General features: G+C 44.6%; 1 protein-coding gene across 1 annotated transcript in view; it reads left to right on the forward strand.

Moving 5' to 3' along the window:
- Positions 1-20,310, forward strand: part of CA10 (carbonic anhydrase 10) — a 720,933-nt gene that overhangs the window by 36,600 nt on the left and 664,023 nt on the right. The gene's annotated exons all lie outside the window — the stretch shown is intronic.

The following is a 20,310-nucleotide window of genomic DNA, read 5'->3' on the forward strand; positions in this document are numbered from 1 at the left end:
CCCAGCACACGGTGCATCATGGAGCTGGCAGCGGTGGCAGCAAGGGCATGTGCTGGGGCAGTTGGCTTGCCGCACGGGTGGCTGAGTGCAGGGCTAGGAGGTCCTACGTGCGTGGCAAGCCAACAGGCCCATTGGCGGGTGTCATGGGCTGGGCCCGCCCAAGCTGGTAGCCCAGGTACTAACACGAAACCAAGGAGTGTTCAAGAGTCACAAGCTGAGTCCAGTCTGTAGTCAGAGCCCAAGTTAAACACCAGGGGTGTGTCCAAGATCCAAAAAGCCAAGCCAAGTCCAGTCCGTAGGTCAGAGCACGAGGGTATCAAGGTGCAGGCAAGAGTGCGCTGCAAGGTACCAGGAAGTGGTTGCAGGTAATTGACACATTGCTTCCACGCCCGGCAGTTCCTCCAAACTGGCTCTTATAGCCAGGCGTGGTTTTCAGCCAGCTGCTGGGGCTCCATCCTGATGCTACTCATCGTCACTCTCCAGCAGCTGGCGTTGGCTCAAGAGGCGAGCACTGCGCCGTCTCTCCTGCAGTTCCAGTCTCTGGCGCTGCCTGCGGCGTTCCTTGGGCGTGGGTGAACCTGGGGGGGTGGAGGCTCTTGTCTGCGCTGCACCTGTAGAAGTCCCTGGCTGAGCTTCCCCTGTAGTATTGGAGCTAGAGGGTTCTGGTGTCTCAGCTGCTGGCTGCAAGCTCTGATCAGCCAGCAGCTGTTGCTCCTGATTGCTGGCTTCTGCTGAATCAGGGCTAGGGCTGGCTACACAGGGCTCTTCTTCTCCTGAGGAGTCCTGGCTGGCTACACAAGGCTCCTCTCCTCCAGAGGAGACCTCACTCTCAGACTGGGCCATGACAGCGGGGCTGGCGAGGGCCTCCCAACCCTGTGCTCAGCCACCCTCTCAGCAAGCTGTGGCACACTCCCGGGCAGCTGGCAGCCGCAAGCAGCGCCCCCTCTTTGGTGGCGCTGGGGGCAGGCTACCCCCCTGCCCCCCCTCAATCCAGCCCTGCGGAGTAATAACCACATGCTTCAGTGAATTACACCGAGGAGGATGGAGATGGGGAGAAGTTGCTGCCATCTTCCTCTTCCATCAGAGAAGTCTTCTCATGGAAGGGACAGGAAGGGTGATTGCCGCCCTTTCCCTTCCCCACTGCAGCCTACTGTCAGGCCAGGCTCTCCACTTCATCAGACACAGCCGTATGAGTTAAAGGTCTTTATCATAGAATTTCCCCTTGTAGAACACTGTACAGAGCATTGCCTAGACTGCCAAAGTGAAACCTTTTCAGCAGAATTGTACCCCCAGTCTCCTCCCCCCTAGGTTGAAAGAAAGTCAGTTGAAGTTGACGCGTAGTTGCTAAGAGACGCAGAGCTGAGTCCTCCAGGCTGATTGGTTCCCCGATGCTCCCTCCCACCTGCACTGATAACGCCGCTTCGCAGAGACAGCAGCAGAAGCCCAGCAGAGGGAAGAGTGAAGCAGCTCGTCTACTCCCCCCTCCCTGCATAGCTAGACTCTTCCCTGTACGGCCGGCAGGCTGGCACTTTCTGACTCAGTGTAAATCGTGCAAACTGCTGGTTGCTGTGCATTTCCCAGGTTCAGAAATGGCTGCTGGGAGTATGGGGAACTTTGGAAGATCTGCAAAGGCTCTGACAGATCTTTGGAGCCATCCAGCACAAGACCTAGAAATACGTGTAGAGTCAATAGCTTTAGAGTCTTTTTAATGATGTGTGTATAGTCTGTCGGTTAATTTTTCTTAAACCTGAACTTTTAATTTCTCAATATTTATATTATTTTCTGTTAATTTAACTGAAATAAAAGGTTAACAGTTTAAATTAGATCCCAAGATGATTGTAATTAATGCACAATCTGGGTCTGTGCATTAAAATTATTCGGTAGGCTGGGCCTGCCTTTATTCCACAACTTCAAGTAAGCCTCATTTAACTCAGTGGGACTAGCTTCCGAGGGCAAAAATAGACGTGAAGAAGATGGATCTCTCTCTCTCGGTCATCTGCAAAATGCAGATTGCAGAATTGTGCAGCCCCAGTTTGCCACAGGGCCATGCAAGAAAGGGAGAGAGGGTTTAACTCTTCATTTTCCCTGCCCTGTTTTGCTAATGCAGTTCTTTGTTCTACGATTAGCATTTTAAATGGAAAACCTGCAAACCTGCATTGGGTAGACCAGCTACTGTGCTGGTTGCTCTAAGTTTTCGGGATACTAAATATTTCAACTACAGTAGATGGTAGACAACAAAACCCAGCTAAAGTTAAGCATCATTAACCCTTTTTTTAATAGGAGAGAATCTATACCAATGTTTAGCATTCCCAGTGAAATGAGTAGGGCTTTATTAAACTAAATCTGAATTACTTTAATAGTGATAAAGTTTTCAAAGATGTGTAAGTATAAATTGAATGATAATAACATTTGACATCATGCAGTAAAATTAGTTTTAAAAATCTTATTATTTAATAACATCAACTGGTTGATAATGAAATTTCAGCAAGATCTAAATCAGTTGAATAGTATTTTGGACGGAGAGAACTGCTATTGTAAAAATGAAAGGTCTGCTTCTGTTTTATTTTCGTAGCAGTAGTGACATTTAAATGTTAAATGTATGGATTTATATGAAATTATAAGACCCAAAGAATTGGATCAATAGTTATGGAACTGGGTATTGAATGAAGATACACTGAAGGCAATAATACGTACAAGCTTACTAATAATTACAAGTGGGGACGTGAGAGGCTCTCCACGGAGGTTCCAATTCTCCCTCCTCACCTTAGCTTGCTGACGCCACCTTTGTTCTGGCTCCCAGTCTTCCCCCCTGCAGGGATCTGATAAAAACTCGGGATGGGAGAATCTTGCACACCCCACTCTACTTTCCTGCTCCCCTTCCTCCAGATCAACACCCTCCCCAACGCTGTGCCCACCCTCCCCATCTGCTCCCCTGCCACTTTTGTGTCCACCCTTCACTGTTCTGGTCTCCCCTCAGTCCCCCTCCTCTACCACGCTGCCCAATCTTCTGCTGCCCCCCTCCCTGCTGCTCTGACCACCTAGCTATGGGGAACAGTGGAGGCAGCCCCTCTTGTTCTCCTGCCCCCGCTTACATCCAGCTCTGCCCCCTCCAGTTCTGTGGGGTCAAGGGAAGCATATTGTCAATGTTTGAGCAGTGCTTTTCTATTCTAGGATGAGTCTTTTTTTTAAAAAAAGATTTTTTTCTGGAAGGTCCTTCCAAACTTGCTGGGAAATGTTCCATCTGTGTACATGACCCCATTCCGTAGATTTAAGTATCTGCAGGTGAAGCCATGTTGACTATTAGATATATTGACTTATATTTCATCATCAATGTATATAGCACTTTACAGACCACAATAATTGCTTGCAGTTTAAAATTTTATATAAGAAATGACAGGGGAGTAGAGATAAATAGGGGAAGAATATATGTTAATCCCAGTTATGTGTGCTTAGACAGCTTCAGTAGAGAACGATGACTAGAGATTATGCCAAAAGTTTCATGTAAAAAGTGGGGTTTGAGAAGGGATTTGAAGGACGTGAGAAAGATGGCATAGTTGGATGTTCTTGGAGGCAGTTCCAGACATAAGGGGCCGCAAGAGAGGAAGAGAAGATGCCCAGGAGGGAGCAGAAGACCCCTGGACCATTGGGAGTGGTGGAGCTTGAGGAGTAAAAGTCATGGGCTGGGATATAGGTTGGAATGTCAGAGTGGAGAGGTAGGTGAGGGGAATGCCACTGGAGGGCACTTGATGACAAGAATGAAAAATGAATGGTGGATCCCGGAGTGGACAGGAAGCCAGTATAGGGGTTTAGGTAGGGGATCATACGGTCCGAATGGTAAACGTGAGTTTATTTATTTATATGTATATATATGAAATTTGTATATTTGCATAGTTGTAATTTTAATGATTAGATGTAGAGTTTTTAAAGTTTTTAGTGATATTTAATAAGTTGAATTGTTGTTATCCGCCCTGAGCCCGCTGATGCGGGGAGGGCAGAATATAAATGTAATAAATTAAATTAAATTAAATTGATTTTGGTGGCAAAATTCTGAATTGTGTGGCCAACCTTTTGGTAGATATGTATCAATGTTGGCAAAAAAGACAGCAATTATTAAGGTTGATATACATGTGCCACTAAAGAATTGAGTTGTAGCATGGAAGGAAAGTAGAGCTTGAAAAAAACGTTATGCATCAAGCTCATGTTACAAGCGTACAGGAAAGGCAGAGATAATGGCTGACATCTACACTCTTGCTTATTTCCTGTTGTAATTTATTTTAAGGTATATTCAGTCGATGGCATGATGGGTGACTTCAGTCCATGGGATAATGCTAGTTTAATAAGAATGCATGGCCTGATGGGGTGAGAATGGGCTTTTCCTTATATAATGGTCCAAAGCTGTGCTCCTTTGAATTTTCAATATTTGGAAGTCAAGAATGTGGTAATGATAAAATTTATCAGGGAAAATTGTATCAGGAGAGAGTTAATAGAGTTTGAGTGCTTGCTGTATAATTTTAAATCAAATAAAGGGCTCAACTCTGCAGCATCCTGATGAGGTTAACACCTGAAGATGACAATTACAAGGGGGAAAACCCTCGGAGAATGTTAGGTGATTTATTATCTTAGAGAAAGATTGGAAATATATTTATGAAATTGGTTCCTCAGAAATGTGGCTCTTAAATATCTCTCTTTATTTGATAAAATACAAATGCTGTGATATTACTCTCAAGACAAGAAGAAATATGTGTGTATGTAGGAAATGCATGATAGACAAAGCCAAGTAACTCTGGCTTGGTGGGAATTTTTTAACCTGGTTGCCCAAGTTCTGTTTACCCAAGAAGGGAATTCCCAAACTAGAGGGGGAGCCTGTAAATACCTGGAGTGCAACTCTGTGTCAGGAGCTACTTGTTAGGTGTCCACTTGACTCAGTCCTGAACCCCTTCCTGGATGTGTACGCGTTGCAAGGAACAGTTAGCCAGCAACTACCCTTTCTGTTCTGTATTCTGCCTTAAGTCTTCCTGCTTGTAGACTGTTGCTAAGTATCTACATTCTAGAATTGGTGTGATTAAAAATGCTTTTTAAAACCCTGATCTCTGGAACTTCGAACCTGGGCCTCTTGGGACAGGACTCACCCATGAGTCTTTGGCCGTCTTACCTACATGCTTACCTGGAAGTTGGTGCTGAAATGTATGGCTGTGACATAGAGAAAGGAAGAGAGAGGGAAAAGGTGAGGCTGAAACCCCCTTTTCCCCACCAGTGCACACGGTCTTTACAGGCTGACCGAAGGCAGCCTGGGAAAAGGACAGTTCTGACATGTCTTCAAAGAACTTGCCCCACCAGGTTACTTGGTCCTTCATCAGCCCTGGACGAGTGATCGAGGTGGGTGGGACGGCCATGCTCATCCAAGAGTCTTTCTCCTTCTGGCAACTCCCCACCCCAGCAATCACTGGCATTGAGTATGTGGGCCTGACATGGGAAGGTGAAGAGAGTTTGGCCATCTGTCTAGTGTACCGACTGCCTGGTGCACCAGCAGCTGCCCTGTCGAGCCTGTTGGAGGTGGTGGCTGGCTGGGTCTTTGAGTACCCTAAACTGCTAGTTTTGGGTGACTTCAATGTCCATGCCAAGGATGCCACCTCCGTGCAAGCAATGGACCTGGTGTTTTCTTTTTTTTTTTGAAAAGTTTTTTATTGGGTTAGAACATTATTATTTTTACATTACAATCAATTTTCCCCTAATTTTTCGTTTCTAACCCCCTCCCTTTCCCCCCCTTTTGTTGACTTCCAACAGCTTTCCCACCCTCTGTCCCTTTTCCCTTACTTCTATTAAATTCCTCTATCTAAAACAGATATACATTCTCCATTATATTAAGCAGTACATCTTTAACTCCTTTACTTATTATACACCCAAACTATACGTCTTTAGATAAACAATTTATCCCATTTTCCAGTTTTGAATATTTCTATATAAACCTATATATCATAAACCATAAAAATTTCCCACATTTAAATCAAACAATTTGATTTGTTCTCTATGTATTACTCATTTCATCTTTTTATGGTAATTCTATATAACTCCTCAGATACTCAATCAATTTAACTCTTCTGTACATTCAGTTTGGTGCATATAAATCTTGTCAAAGAAAGAAAATATTGTTAATTACTCAATCCTCATGTTTAAACCTTATCATTAATTATTCTCTATCAATATTCTATCAGTTAACCTATACATATCTATATATATCTCAATCAATTAATCTAACTGCTTATAAATTCACATTTCTCTTCCTCCCCCGGTAAAGTCACCCCTCTCTTTTATACTTTTATTATACTTCAGTAGTTCTCAAACTGCCACAGTTTTCCTCCCACCTCCCATTTCTTCTCCAGATATTGTTTCAGCTTCTCCCAGTCTGTGTTAAACTGCCCTGAGTCCAGATCTCTCAGTTTTCTTGTCATCTTGTCCATTTCAGCCATATACAGCAATTTGTAGATCCAATCTTCAATAGTTGGCACTTCTTGTACTTTCCATTTCTGCGCATACAAAAGTCTAGCTGCTGCAGTCATATAAAAAATCAACGTCCTATGATGGGCTGGAATTCCCTCCATTCCCAAGTTTAGCAGCAGGAGTTCTGGGTTCTTATTTATTTGAAACTGTAAAATTTCACTCATTTCTCTTATTATTTCCCCCCAGAACTGCCTAGCTACCGCACACGACCACCACATATGATAGAGGGAGCCCTCATGTTTCTTACATTTCCAGCATTTATTAGAAGTATTCAAGTTCCCTAGCGCAATCTTCTTTGGTGTCATGTACCAACGATAGATCATTTTGAAAATGTTCTCTTTAATATTGATACATGTCGTTGTCTTCATTGTAGTTTTCCACAAGTATTCCCATGCCTCCATTGTTATTTCTTTATTGAAATTTATAGCCCATTTCACCATCTGTGTTTTAACTATCTCATCCTCAGTATACCATTTCAACAGTACTTGGTATACCTTGGATATTCTTTTCTTGTCTTCTTTAAGAAGGGTCTGCTCTAGTTCCGAGTTCTCTGTTCGTATGCCCCCTTTTGCAGAGTCCGAATTGTATAAATCTCTAATCTGTCTGTACTGGAACCAATCGTAGTTAGGTGATAGTTCCTCTTGCGTCTTTATTCTAAGTTTAGATGCTTCAATTTTAGTTATTTCTTTGTATGTTAAACATTGTTGTTCATTATCAACAGCTCTCGGATCTATCACCTCGTATGGAACCACCCACAAGGGGGTTCCTTCTTGTAAGTAAATTCTGTACTTCTTCCAGATTGTATATAAACTTCTCCTTACAAAATGATGTAGGAACATCGAGTTGACCTTTACTTTGTCGTGCCATAGGTATGCGTGCCATCCAAAAAATTTTTTATATCCCTCTAGGGCTAATAGTTTCTTATTCTTTAACGTCATCCACTCTTTTAACCAAACTAGGCAGATTGCATCATGATAAAGTCTCAAGTTGGGCAGTTGCATTCCGCCTCTTTCCTTTGCATCTTGTAGAACTTTTACTTTCACTCGAGGCTTCTTGCCTGCCCAAACAAAATCTGATATTTTCCTCTGCCATTTTTCAAATTGTTTAGAGTCTCTGATGATTGGTATTGTCTGTAGCAAAAACATTACTCTTGGTAACACATTCATCTTAACTGCTGCAATCCTGCCCAACCATGACAGATTCAGTCTATTCCATTTGATCAAGTCTCTCTCTATCTGAGTCCATAATTTTTCATAATTATTCTTGAACAAATCTATATTTTTTGCAGTCAGCTCAACTCCCAAATATTTCACCTTACTAGTTACTTCACAGTCCGTTGTTTCCATTAACAATTGTTGTTTCTGCTTAGTCATGTTTTTGCATAATATCTTTGACTTCTTTTTGTTAATGAAGAAACCTGCCAAGTCACCAAACTCCTTGATCTTATCTATCACTTTTGGCATGTTCTCCAATGGATCTTCTACAATTAACATTATGTCATCAGCAAATGCTCTAACCTTGTATGAATAGTCCTTTATTTTCATTCCTCGTATTTCCTCATCTTGTCGTATTTGTATCATCAGAATCTCCAATACTAAAATGAACAACAATGGAGATAACGGGCAACCTTGTCTTGTTCCTTTACTAATCGTCAATTTCTTGGTCAATTCATCATTCACTACAATTGCTGCAGTCTGGTCTCTATAGATTTCTTTAATTGCTCTGATGAATCTTTCTCCCAGTTGTAGCTTTTCCATAGTGGCAAACAAAAAGTCCCAGTTTAAATTGTCAAACGCTTTTTCAGCGTCTACAAAGAAGAAACCAACCTCTTTATCACAACGCTTATCATAGTATTCAATAGCATTGATCACTGTCCTTAAATTGTCTCTTATTTGTCTGTCTGGCAAAAAGCCTGCTTGTTCTTCCTCTATGACTTCCGAGAGCCACCCCTTCAGTCTCTCCGCCAATATCTTCGCAAAAATTTTATAATCATTGTTAAGTAGTGATATAGGTCTGTAATTTTTCACGTTAGTCAAATCTTGGCCCTCTTTTGGGATCAATGATATATTCGCTTCGCTCCAAGTGTCTGGAATTCTTTGATCCCTAAAAACTCCATTCATCACCTCTTTTAGGAATGGTGCCAGTTCATTGGCCATTGTCTTATAAAATTTAGCCGTAAGTCCATCTGGCCCTGGCGCCTTTCCTAGATTTGCGGATTGTATTGCCTTACTTATTTCCTCATCGGTTACTTCACTATTCAACTTATTTCTCCAAGCTTCCGAGATCTCTGGAAGTTTAGTTTTCTCCAAATATGATGCTATTGATTCTTTGGTTACTTCTTTTTTATTATACAGCTTAGCATAAAATTTATAAAAGGCTCTACTAATGGTAGTCTGTTCCAGATACGTTTTATTTTCTTCACAGATTTTATTTATTATTTTCTTTTCCCTTTTCTTCTTCAATTGCCATGCCAAATATTTCCCAGGTTTATTAGCACCCTCAAAAGCTTTTTGATTCAGTCTTTTAAGGTTCCACTCCAATTCTTTATTACTCATTGCTGTTAACTGTTCTTGAAGAATTTTGATTTCCTGATATATTTTCTTTTTCCCTGGTCTCTTTTTTAACTGTGCTTCTTTGGCCTTTATTTTCTCCTCAATCTCTTGTCTTTTCTCCTCTTTCTTTTTCCTTGCTCTGCCATTTAAGTCCATTAGTATGCCCCTTACAACCGCCTTGTACGCATCCCAAACTTTATTGGTTGGTACTTCTTTATTCACGTTGTATTGTATAAAAAACTTTGTCTCTCTTCTCAATATTTCCATATTCTCACTTTCCTGTAACAAGTCCTCATTTATTCTCCAGGCTTTCCTTTTCCTCCTTTTTCCAAATTTCCACATAATTGGATTGTGATCTGAGCCTACCATCGGCATTATTTCTACCTCCTTAGTCCATAACGCTAAGTCCTTTGAGGCCCAGATCATATCAATTCTTGATAATGTAAGATGCCTTGCAGAATAAAAAGTAAACTGTTTGGTTTTAGGATATTCTCTCCTCCATACGTCTTCGAGAGTCTCTTGTTGAATCAACTCAAAAAAAAGCTTTGGCAATAGTCCTCTTTTCTTTTGTGCTGTTGTAGTCTTTTTGTCTAGTTCCAAATCTGTCACTCCATTGAAATCTCCAGCAAGAATTATCTGGTCATATACAAGATCGTCTAAATGCTTCCTTAAATCCTCAAAGAAGCTTTCCTTTGCACCGTTAGGTGCATAAAGTCCGACTACCAACACTCTCTTTAAATTCCAATTACATTCCACTGCTACAAATCTAGCTTCCACATCTCTCATAACAAATTTTGGCTGCAGCTCCTCTTTTATGTACAACACCACTCCTCTTTTTTTCTTGTTAGAGGCCGCTACAAATTCTTTGCCCAATTTTCCAGATTTTAAATATTTTACATCCTGTTTTCTAATATGGGTCTCCTGCAAACAAACAATATCACATTTTTGTTTTAGTAGCCAATGAAAAATATTTTTCCTCTTATTCGGTGAGTTTAGTCCATTTACATTCCAAGATAATACTTTACACTCCATATTCATGGTTTTGTTGGTAAGTCTTTTTCATTGTCCTTGATAAATCTCTCCATCTCCCGCTCAGATCTGATGCGTTTTTTTGCCCCTCCAAACTCAAAGGACACTCCTTCCGGTAACTCCCATCTGTACCTGATATTCATGTCCTTCAAAGTCTGAATTAGCACTCTATATTTTTTCCTGTCCAGTAACACTGATCTGGGCAGTTCCTTCATTATGATAATCGTCTTGCCATCAATCTCCAATGGATCTTGAAATTGTTTTGTCACAATCCTCTCTTTCATGTTTCTAGTTGTAAACTGCACAATCACATCCCTTGGTAGTTTCCTCTGGGTTGCAATTCTCGAGTTCACACGGTACGCCACATCTAGGATAGCCACAATTTCCTCCTCCTCCTTCCCCAGGTAATCAGCCAACACCTCAGTCATCTGTTCTTGCGCTGACTTCCCTTCCACTTCCGGCAGACCACGAAAACGAAGCTGCTTCTCCATGTGTTTAGTTTCTGCAACTGACATCCTCCCCTTCACCAGTCTCATCTCTGTTTGTTGCGTGTCTATTAAATTCTCCATCGCGTCTTCTACTGTTTTAATTCTCTGCTGCGTTCCTTGTAATTCACTACTAATCGTTTCCACGCCTTTTTTCACTTCTGACAGCTCCGACTTTACTGTCTGTGTAACTTCTTTGACCTCTTTAATAAGCTCCAATTTCGTGTCCTTAAGTTCTTTCATCATGTCTATAAGTTTTTTGTCCAAATTTTCTATCGCCGATTGCCACTCTTTTTTCGACATCGTGGGGCTTGCTTTAGCTCGCTCCCACGAATCTGCTCTCTTCCTTAGCTCCGTGGCGTATATTTAAACGTTTTCCTTTTTTTCAAATGTCCCAATCTTTGCCAAAATTAATTTTTTTGTATCCAAAATGTCGGGCGTCTTTTCTCTATGGTTTCTCTATGTTATTGTAATCCAAGATGGCCTACTTCCTCTTCCGCTGAAGCCGCGACCCTTCCCCTTTCAAAAATGGCGATTCCCTGCTTCCTGTCCGTCGGCAAGGGCCGCTTCCCTCCAGCCACTCTATTGTTGTTACGCACTTCCTGTCTCCCGTCTTCCCACAGCAGGTCTCGCGATGGTGTCTTTTTCCCACAGCTCCGAAACCACAGGTATTCAAAACAATAGTCCAATTTTTGCAATAACTTCTTTAAATTTAGTCTCTTTTAAAATACAACTCCTGCCGAGTCTTCGCCTCCTTTTCACTAGTCTGCTGCAGTTTAAAAATCTACTTTCTTTCTTCTCTGTTTTTATCAATCTGTCCCGTTTCAAGAGATAGCGATCTTTACCTTCTCTTCAGCTTTCTCGGGTTGTAATCGCTGTTTCGATCTTAAATTCTCCTCTCGACTTCCCTCCCCGATCGAAGCTTGGGTATGTAGGTCTTATGCCAGCCGAATTGGCCCCAAAACTGCCGCAGAGATTATAGCCGACCCGTCGCAAGGTGGGACCTCAAGGATCAGGGGGGAGACTCCTTGAGTAGAGCCCCCCCTCGTCCGAGATCTAGCTCACCCTAGGGTCTTGAGCGTTCTTTGCCTGCTCCCCGCCTGAGAGCAGTCGGCCGCGGGTTATTTTCACCCCTCCGGCCGGTTAAAACGGCAGTCCGGTCAGCTCCGCAAATGGAGCTGCGTTAGACCTCCATGAATCCCAAACCGGAAGTCTCGACCTGGTGTTTTCCATGGCAGCACTGGGAATCTCTCAATTTGTCTCAGCTCCCACACATCAAGCGGGCCACATGCTGGATCTGATCTTTGGGATGGGGATTTATGAGGATCTGGACATGCTAGAGGCAATGCCATGGTCAGACCACTTTGTCTTGAAGGCTCACCTGGGCATTCCCACCCACCCCACCCACCCCGCTTGGGCAGCGAGATGATTTATGCTCACCACAGAGACTGATGGATCCAATTGGTTTCCAGAACACTCTGTGGGATCCGATACCCTCAGCGGCTTGTTAGATATGCTGGCGGAGGACTGGCATGCCCATCTCTCCGAAGCTATCGATGAGATCACCCCCCGTCGCCATCTTCGCTCCCGTGCTTGCCTGGCTGCTTGGTATTCTGAGGAGCTGAGGCGGGTGAAGTGGGAGCTTAGACAGCTTGAATGAGTGTGGAGGAGAGATTGTGGCAAGGAGACAAGAACATCCTGTAGGACATTTATGAAAGTCTATGAAATGGCGGTGAAGGTGGCAAAGAAAGAGTGTTATGCTGACTCCATCGCGTCCACAAGCTCATGCCCGGCAAAATTATTTCAAGTAATTTGGTCTTTGGTCTCCCTTATACAGGGAGACCGGCAAATTGTTAATTAGAATATTAGCTGTGAGGCTTTGGGGAGCTATTTTGCAGGTAAAATCTCTCCGTCGCAACCTGCCAGCCATAAGTGATACAGTAAGGGAACTGGAGGCCCCTTGGCTGTCTTCTGGATTTATGTTAGATCAGTCTGCTCTCTCAGAACGAGCTTGACAGGATCCTGCGAGTGGTGAGGCTCACCACCTGCCCCCTGGACCCCTGCCTGTCCTGGCAGGTAAAAGCCGGCCTGGATGAGCTTTGGGCTCCATTGGAGACCATTGTCAAACTCTCCCTTAGCTCTGGGTTTTTTCCTGGAGCATTGAAGGAGGTGGTGGTGTGGCCCCTACTGAAGAAAACATCCTTGGACCCTACTGATCCGGTCAGTTACTGTAAGCAGTCGGCCCGGCCTCCACCATGTTTGATAGCTATTTAATAGCTATCTGTGATAAATCAGAAGCCCCCTGGATTAAATGCAGTTTGATTTGCAGACGGGAATTCCAGCTAGCAGTTGCTCAGTCCCTCTTGGGAGATCCAGGCATGAATGAAATACCAAATGTAATTGCAGAGTGACCAGTGGTGATTAGTTTACAGTCCTCTCAGCTGTGGGTGGAGCTAGAGCAAGAAAGGTCTCGCAGTGTTGTCCCACTTAGCACATTCCTTTCCCTCCTTCCGTGATGAAATCTCCAGCCCATGATTGAGGAGAAATCAATTTGCACTCATAAGTTCTTATAATTCATTCCCTGGAAAAGTACATTCCTCAACTAAATTCATCAGCTCAGCTCCAGTGAAACCCATTAACAAACTGTCCCTTTTGTGCAGTTCCAGGAGAGACTTCCCATTTTCTTTTCCACACCCCGGCAACAAGCAATCAAGGTAATTAAACCTTTGTTACTCCCAGGAACTGACTGTTGGAGTCTTTGTTCCAATGTTTGCGAGGGCTCTCTTGTCTCAAGGTAAGCTTTGCCCTATAAGAATGGGGACCCTTGCCCCAGTCAAATCGAGTAGTGCACACTTATTGGATCCAAAGTGCTGCTCCCTTGAGGTTACCCTAAGCCTCTTGCTCTCTTCGCCGAGGACACTGGATGTGTGAAACTACTCTCTTCCTCCGTCGACTGGACATGTCTCCAGGATAAGTAGATATACTTGCCCTCCCTCCCTCTATTCCAATTTCTGGCTAGCTTCCTTGGACTGTGTGTGTGTGTGTGTGTGTGTGTGTGTAACCATTTTATTATTTACTCCTGTGTATGCGTGTGTTTTTCCTCTTTTAATAAAAAGATTACTCTCTAAACTTACAAGCACCAGTGTCATGCTATGGATGACAGGCTATGGCAGATAGACTCCTGTACCCTCACAGCAAGAAATCCAAGATCTTGGTTGAAAGGCTCTATTCAGGAATCACATCCAATCCACAGATATGTCCATAGGATTGCTCAGAAGAAAAGCTAGCAAACACGCAAGTTGGCAAGAATACTTGTAACGTGTGAAAATCATTCTATTATAGAGCACAATTACATTTCCTCAGTCCCAACCATAAACACAACTTTTGGCGCGAGATTGCCCTGGGAACTCCTCGCATATTTTACATATCTAGACACTAGGAAAGTACAAGATTAAAGCTGAAACACAGTAAGTCATGAGAATGAACAGTTACAAGGTCAGAAGCCCTGGGAGCTTCAAAGGAATGAGATAAGGCAGCTTCATTAGGCCTGTGAAAGGGAAGCAGTTATGACTTTGGCAATGTGACATCAAGATATAGCATTAACAGTGGTTCTTAATGAAAGCTCAGCTGGAAATAATAACTAACGCAGTAATCCAGAGAGACTCTACAAGTACGTCACCAAAACATTGTAACCAAAAAACCCTCATCTGCTAACTTTGGGAAGGGATTCCATAAAAATTGGTGAAAGATCCTGTTGTTACCCCTCTCGTATAGCCATCTTCCTTGCCGCAAATCCCCCCCCCCCCTCTCCAATTCTCTTATTTACAAGGAGACCAATTCAGGGAACATTACTGCCCAGTTTTGAACCTCCTGTTCCTGGGTAAGGTGATTGAGCGGGCAATGGCGGAACAGCTCCCAAGTATTCCGGAAGGATTCCTTGGTCCTGGATCCATTTCACTCCGGCTTCCGCCTTGGCCATGGGAAGGAGACAGCGCGGGTCCCCCTCACAGTCGATCTCTGCAGGCAGCTGGATCGAGGCCGATTGGCGCTGCTGGTTTTATTGGATCTTACTGCAGCGTTTGACACAATCGACTATGAGCTTTTGGCCCACCACCTCGCCGATGTGGAGATTTGTGGAACAGCCTTACAGTGGCTGGCTCTTCATGGTCGGGGACAGAGGGTGGCACTAGGGGAGCAGTTATCACCACACCACCCTTTGGTGTGTGGTGTCCCTCAGAGGGTGATAATCTCCACAATGTTGTTAAACATCTGTATGTGCCCCCTTGCCCAGATGGTGCAGAGCTTTAGTTTGGGGTGTCATCAGTATGCTGGACGGCCGTCCAGATACCGTCCTGGATGATCTGGATAGGGCTTTGGAGGCTGTGACTGGATGGTTAAAGCAGAGCAGACTGAAGGTGAATCCAATGAAGACGGAGATCCTGTACTTGGGCTATGGGCTATCAGGTTCAGGGATCCGGCTCCCACTTCTTGATGGGGCACTGCTCATGCCCACTTCGACGGTGAGGAGCCTGGGTGTGGTCTAGGATTCATCCTTGTTTATGGAGGCCCAGATCATGGCAGTTGCCAGATTGAGGTTTCACTATCTTCGCCAGATCAGGCAGTTTGCCTGTTCTTCTCACCCCACGACCTTGTGACAGTGATCCATGCAATGGTCACCTCTAGGCTGGACTACTGTAACTTGCTCTATGCTGGGCTGCTATCAGTTCCTGGCAGATAGATCCCTCAGTCCCTCTCCAGTGAGCACACATTGGTTCCAATAGAAAAGGCTTTATTCAGGGTTTCACAGTTCAGGTCTGAACTCCATCACAGAGCTTGGTAGAAGTGACAATTCAAAACAACAGGTCAATATTATACTTGAGTTTTCCCGTGTTCCAGCAACGGTTATGTTTTGGCGCACAGGAGTACACTGGTTCTGTGAGAACCCATTATAGTTATGGCTAAGCAGTGAGTACATAATCCAGAATTCCCAGCTTCTGGGCAAAGTAACAAAGGCAAGCACCTGGAGTCTCCAAGGTCGTTTCTAGCTCAGAGATGCATAGTTCTGTAAGATAACAGGAGGCCCAACCTGGCTGGAGGAATGATAGTTATAATATGAAAAGAACATGGCTACTGAGAATACATCAAAAATTTTCTTGTATTTTAACTATGTAAATTTGAATGTTTTTAGTATTGTTAATTTAAAATAACTGTTTTATATATTTTATCCTTTATGTATTTGTAATCTGCCTTGAGCCTGCTGGAAATGTGGGGAGGGCCGAATAAAAGTCGAAAATGAATAAATAAATAAACACATTAACTGTACTGTGGCATCAGTGACAGAACAAATAAACAAACAGGGCATGGATATACAGAGACATGACAGCTGCCCTTGGGCCTGCTCCAGAGATTACAACTGGTCCAGAATGCAGTGGCATGGCTCTTGACTGAGATGCCGTTCCGGGCCCATATGACACCTGCCTTGCACTAGCTGCACTGGCTCCCAGTGGAGTTCCAGGTCAGGTTCAAGATGCTGGTCTTGACCTTTAAGGACCTTAGCAGATGGGACCAGCATACTTTCGGGACCACCTCTCACCCTACATACCCCAGAGGGCACTTTGCTCAGAAGGGATGTCCGGGGTCAGCAGCCCAGCCCCCGGACTTACTGACAGGCAGCGGCAGGGGGCAGCCGGGAGGCAGCAGTTCAACTGCTCTGTCTGGCAAACAGAACTAGAACTGCCTACTCCAGGGGGAAGGGGCGAAAGGTCAAAGCCTCAGAAGGCTGGAGGGAGCAGGCAGAAGCCAGCTAGTCCCACCCCCCAGGGGGAAGAGAGGGGGCTAAGCAGGCTAGAGGAAAAGGGCCAAGGCAGGGGGAAAAGGGACACAGCAACAACCCAAACAGAGCCCTTACCTTCCAAGGAGGAGAAGCAGCCACTACAGCCCAGAGCCACCCCCTGGCTAGAGGACAGCAGCCTGGCTCAGGAGGTGCTAGGAGCCAAGCCCCTCCAGGTGGAGCTGCCACAGGCATTCTGGGGGAGGAGATGGGTAGCCCTGCCCGGCATCAATGAGCAGGCAGCCCAGAAGCTGGCCAGGGCAGCTCCTCATGAGCAAGGCCGGGCAGGCTCAGCAGCACAGAAGCTGGCTGGGGCAGCTCCTCATGAGCAAGGCCAAGGAGACCTCAGCTGGGGATGGCTTGCATTCAACCCCACCCTGCCAGCAAGGCAAGGAAGCCAAGAAGGGATTAGTGGTAGGAGGGAAACACCTGAGGGAAGGCACAGCTGGGCCAAGTCAGGAGGGGGAACAAGCCTAGAAGGAGGGCGGGGCGGAGAAAGGAAGCCCTATATAAGGTGGCTGGGAAGAGCTCTGAGGTGGTGGGTTTGAGGAAGGAGTGATGGTGTGGAGTGAGAGCAGAGCAGTGCGAGAGTGGAGGCTTGGAGGAGAGTTCTGGGAGGAGGAGATGTTGGAGGATGCAGAGGGTAAGCAGGCCAGGTTGAGCAGGCCAGCGAGTGGACTGAGAGGGAGCCTGGGTGATGTATACCACCCCTCCTTCCACAGAGCAGGGTCCTGCAGCACCCCTGGTGCCCCTCTGATGTCAGGGCTGGCCCAGCTGGGGCCCCGCCCAGCGGTGGTGGCAGCGACAAGCCCTGACAGGGAAACATCTTCTGGAGATCCCCAGCCCCAAGGAGATCTGTCTTGTCTCAACCAGGGCCCAGGCCTTCTCGGCTCTGGCCCCAACCTGGTGGAACTCTCTGTCTGAGACAACTCGAACCCAGCAGGTTCTTTTATCATTCTGCCGGGCCTGTAAGGCAGAGCTGTTCTGCCAGGCTTTTGGTGGTTGAGGCGGGCAGGCCTCCTCTTGGCCTCCTACCGAGGGTGGGGGGAAGACCCCCCCCCCGCCTTCCTGGGTTTTAGATCACTGCTGTGTATTAGCCTCCGTAGGCTCACTGATCTTGTAGGACTTTGAAATCTGCTGTCTGTTTAAATGTTGCTGCCAGTTCTAAATTGCTTTTAGCTATATGTTATTTATTGTATATTGTATTGTCTTTTAATTGTGTTGTGATCCGCTCTGAGCCTCCATTGCGGGGAGAGCAGATTATAAGTCAAATAAATAAATAAATGTGCTGACCCGAGATGAAATGAATCCTCTGGTAGTGGCGGGCCACTTACTTGAGTTCATCCTGAAGAAAAAGGGGGGAAAGAGAAAGTTTTTTAAAAAATACTTGACTTCCTCCTGTCTGCCTCAACATGTGGAGCTGAATCCCCTAAGAAAGTGAGTTTGGGGCGGGAGTTGGTGGCAGGGAAAGACACATCTGTCACAAGCTCTGTCTTTGAAAGTGCACACACACAAATGAGCTTAGAAATCAAGTCCGTGCATATAAACACATTGCCATCCCTCCATTATTGAGATCAATATAACTAATACCAGCCTCTTCAGAAACTCCTGGGTGTGAAAGATTAATATGCTAATCTCCCAGAGTGGCCTTTCACAAATAGAATGAAATCCAAGGACCTATTTGTAGGCAAGAACATTAATTAAATCTAAACTGGATAATACTACCATACCACAAAACATGATGGCAATTCAGTCTTCCTTTTGCCCCTAAGGCATTTTAAAGAAACACATAAATTTGGAAGTTACTTATGTGATCTATTTAATGCCTTTCAATGTTTTCTAAGATATTAGAAATATGCTATTAAATGTAGCTATGAATTGTGTCCATTGTCTTTGTAGAAGAGGAAGAATTTAAGATCTCTTTGCTCTATTTACCCTGTTCTGCAAAGGATACCGTAGCCTGGACTTCATCTTTAATTATCTGTTATTTGTTAGGGAATACTAAGGTTACACAGAGCAGACCTACTCAGGTCTGTTCCTACTCCCAGGAAAGTATTCATAGAATGACACTGAAAGACTGCAAGTACTTTCACATTGACTATGGCAAACACATTAAAACTCATCAGAGGTTCTGACAGGTGTGGCTTATTAAAAATAAATGGGATCTAATGAATGAAGTGGTTTTCACTGTCTCATTTCATCGCTCACTGACATTTTATTGACCTCTATATATGAGACTTTGTTTACTTTTATGACATATTCAGTCTTTTATTTTGATTTTTTCCTTTTTAAATATGTCTTTTCATACTTTCCTCCTTCTCTGTGAAAAGTGCTACAGCCTGGGGCTAACAAAGCAAATACCTATCGCTAACTATGTGGAAAATCAGCATGTACACTACCTGCGTGTTACCACGTGCAACAAGTGTACACATCGCTTCAGCACATATTCCTCACAGGTGAAAAAATTGTGACTGGCTGAGGCTTCACGCATGATGAAAAATTCCCAACCCCTAAAATAGCAATATGGGGGGGGGGGACCAGTAAAACTAGGGTAACAAGATGAGAGCATTAGAGCCACCGCTTTTGCTCTGGATCCATGCCCATCCCAGCTTTTAAAATCTTGCTGGGAAAAGATATTGTAGCCATTAGTGAAAATCATCAATTCATCCCTGATTGAAGGGGCTCTCCCTAAACCTTTGAAGGCAGCAGCTGTTAGACCTCTGCTCAAAAAACCTTCATTGGCTAGGGATGAGGTGACCAGTTACAGGCCAGTCACCAGTTAACCTTTTCTAGGGAAGGTGATGGAGCATGTGGTGGTGGAGCAACTCCAGGGCTTCCTGGATGACACCATTCATTCATTCATTCATTCATTCATTCATTCATTCATTCATTCATTCATTCATTCATTCATTCATTCATTCATTACCCTGCCTTTATGCCCCAGTAGGGACACCAAGGGCATATCTGCCTTGTCCCTTTTCAACCTGGTTTCAGGCTGGGGTTTGGTACCAAGACAGTGGATGATGGTTGTTGTGGGTTTTCCGGGCTGTATTGACGTGGTCTTGGCATTGTGGTTCCTGACGTTTCGCCAGCAGCTGTGGCTGGCATCTTCAGAGGTGTAGCACCAAAAGACAGAAGTCTCTCAGTGTCACAGTGTGGAAAAGGTGTTGGCAGGTCATGTATATCTACTCAGGAGGGGTGGGGTTGAGCTGAGTCATCCTGTAAGAGTTTCTCAGGGGGTGGAATGCTAATGGCGGGAGGCTTCACTGTATCCTGAGGAGGTTCTTTTGCATATGGATTGGTGCTTGATGTGCTAATCTTCTCTGCAGGGCTATTGACTGCACAGGGAAGCCATTGAAATTCACAAGCATAAGCAAAACTTCAACAGGAAAGAAGAAACCTTAAGAATGAACAGAGCATGGTTTCCAGTTCTGAAAAACACCAGGCTAACAAAACACTCTACACCCGACAATAGCCCTGCAGAGAAGATTAAAGAATATGTTTTCTAGAGGTACTGGATCCATTTGTCCTAGAGTTAGTGAAATTGGCCTTTTCAGAGCCAGTGAAGAGCTTGGGTAGTGCTCATGGACTCTGCCTTGCTCTTTGAAAAGCAGGTTGGCATGGTGGCCAGGAGCACCTTCTATCAGGTGCATGTGGTACGCCAACTCTCTTGTTACCTAAATTCAGCTGATCTGGCCATGCTGATCCATGCTTCTTTAAGATGTATGTGGGACTGCCCTTGAAAACAGCTCAGAAACTACAACTGATCCAGAATGCAGCAGCCTGACTATTGTCAGAGGCTAGCCCCTGGGAACACACTTTCCCCATTTTTGGGGGGGGGGACCCTACATTGGTTGCCTGTCTGCTTCTAAGTTCAATTCAAGATGCTGGTTATGGCCTTTAAAGCCCTTCATTG

The sequence above is a fragment of the Eublepharis macularius genome, chromosome 4 (assembly GCF_028583425.1).
Source record: "Eublepharis macularius isolate TG4126 chromosome 4, MPM_Emac_v1.0, whole genome shotgun sequence".
NCBI lineage: Eukaryota > Metazoa > Chordata > Lepidosauria > Squamata > Eublepharidae > Eublepharis > Eublepharis macularius.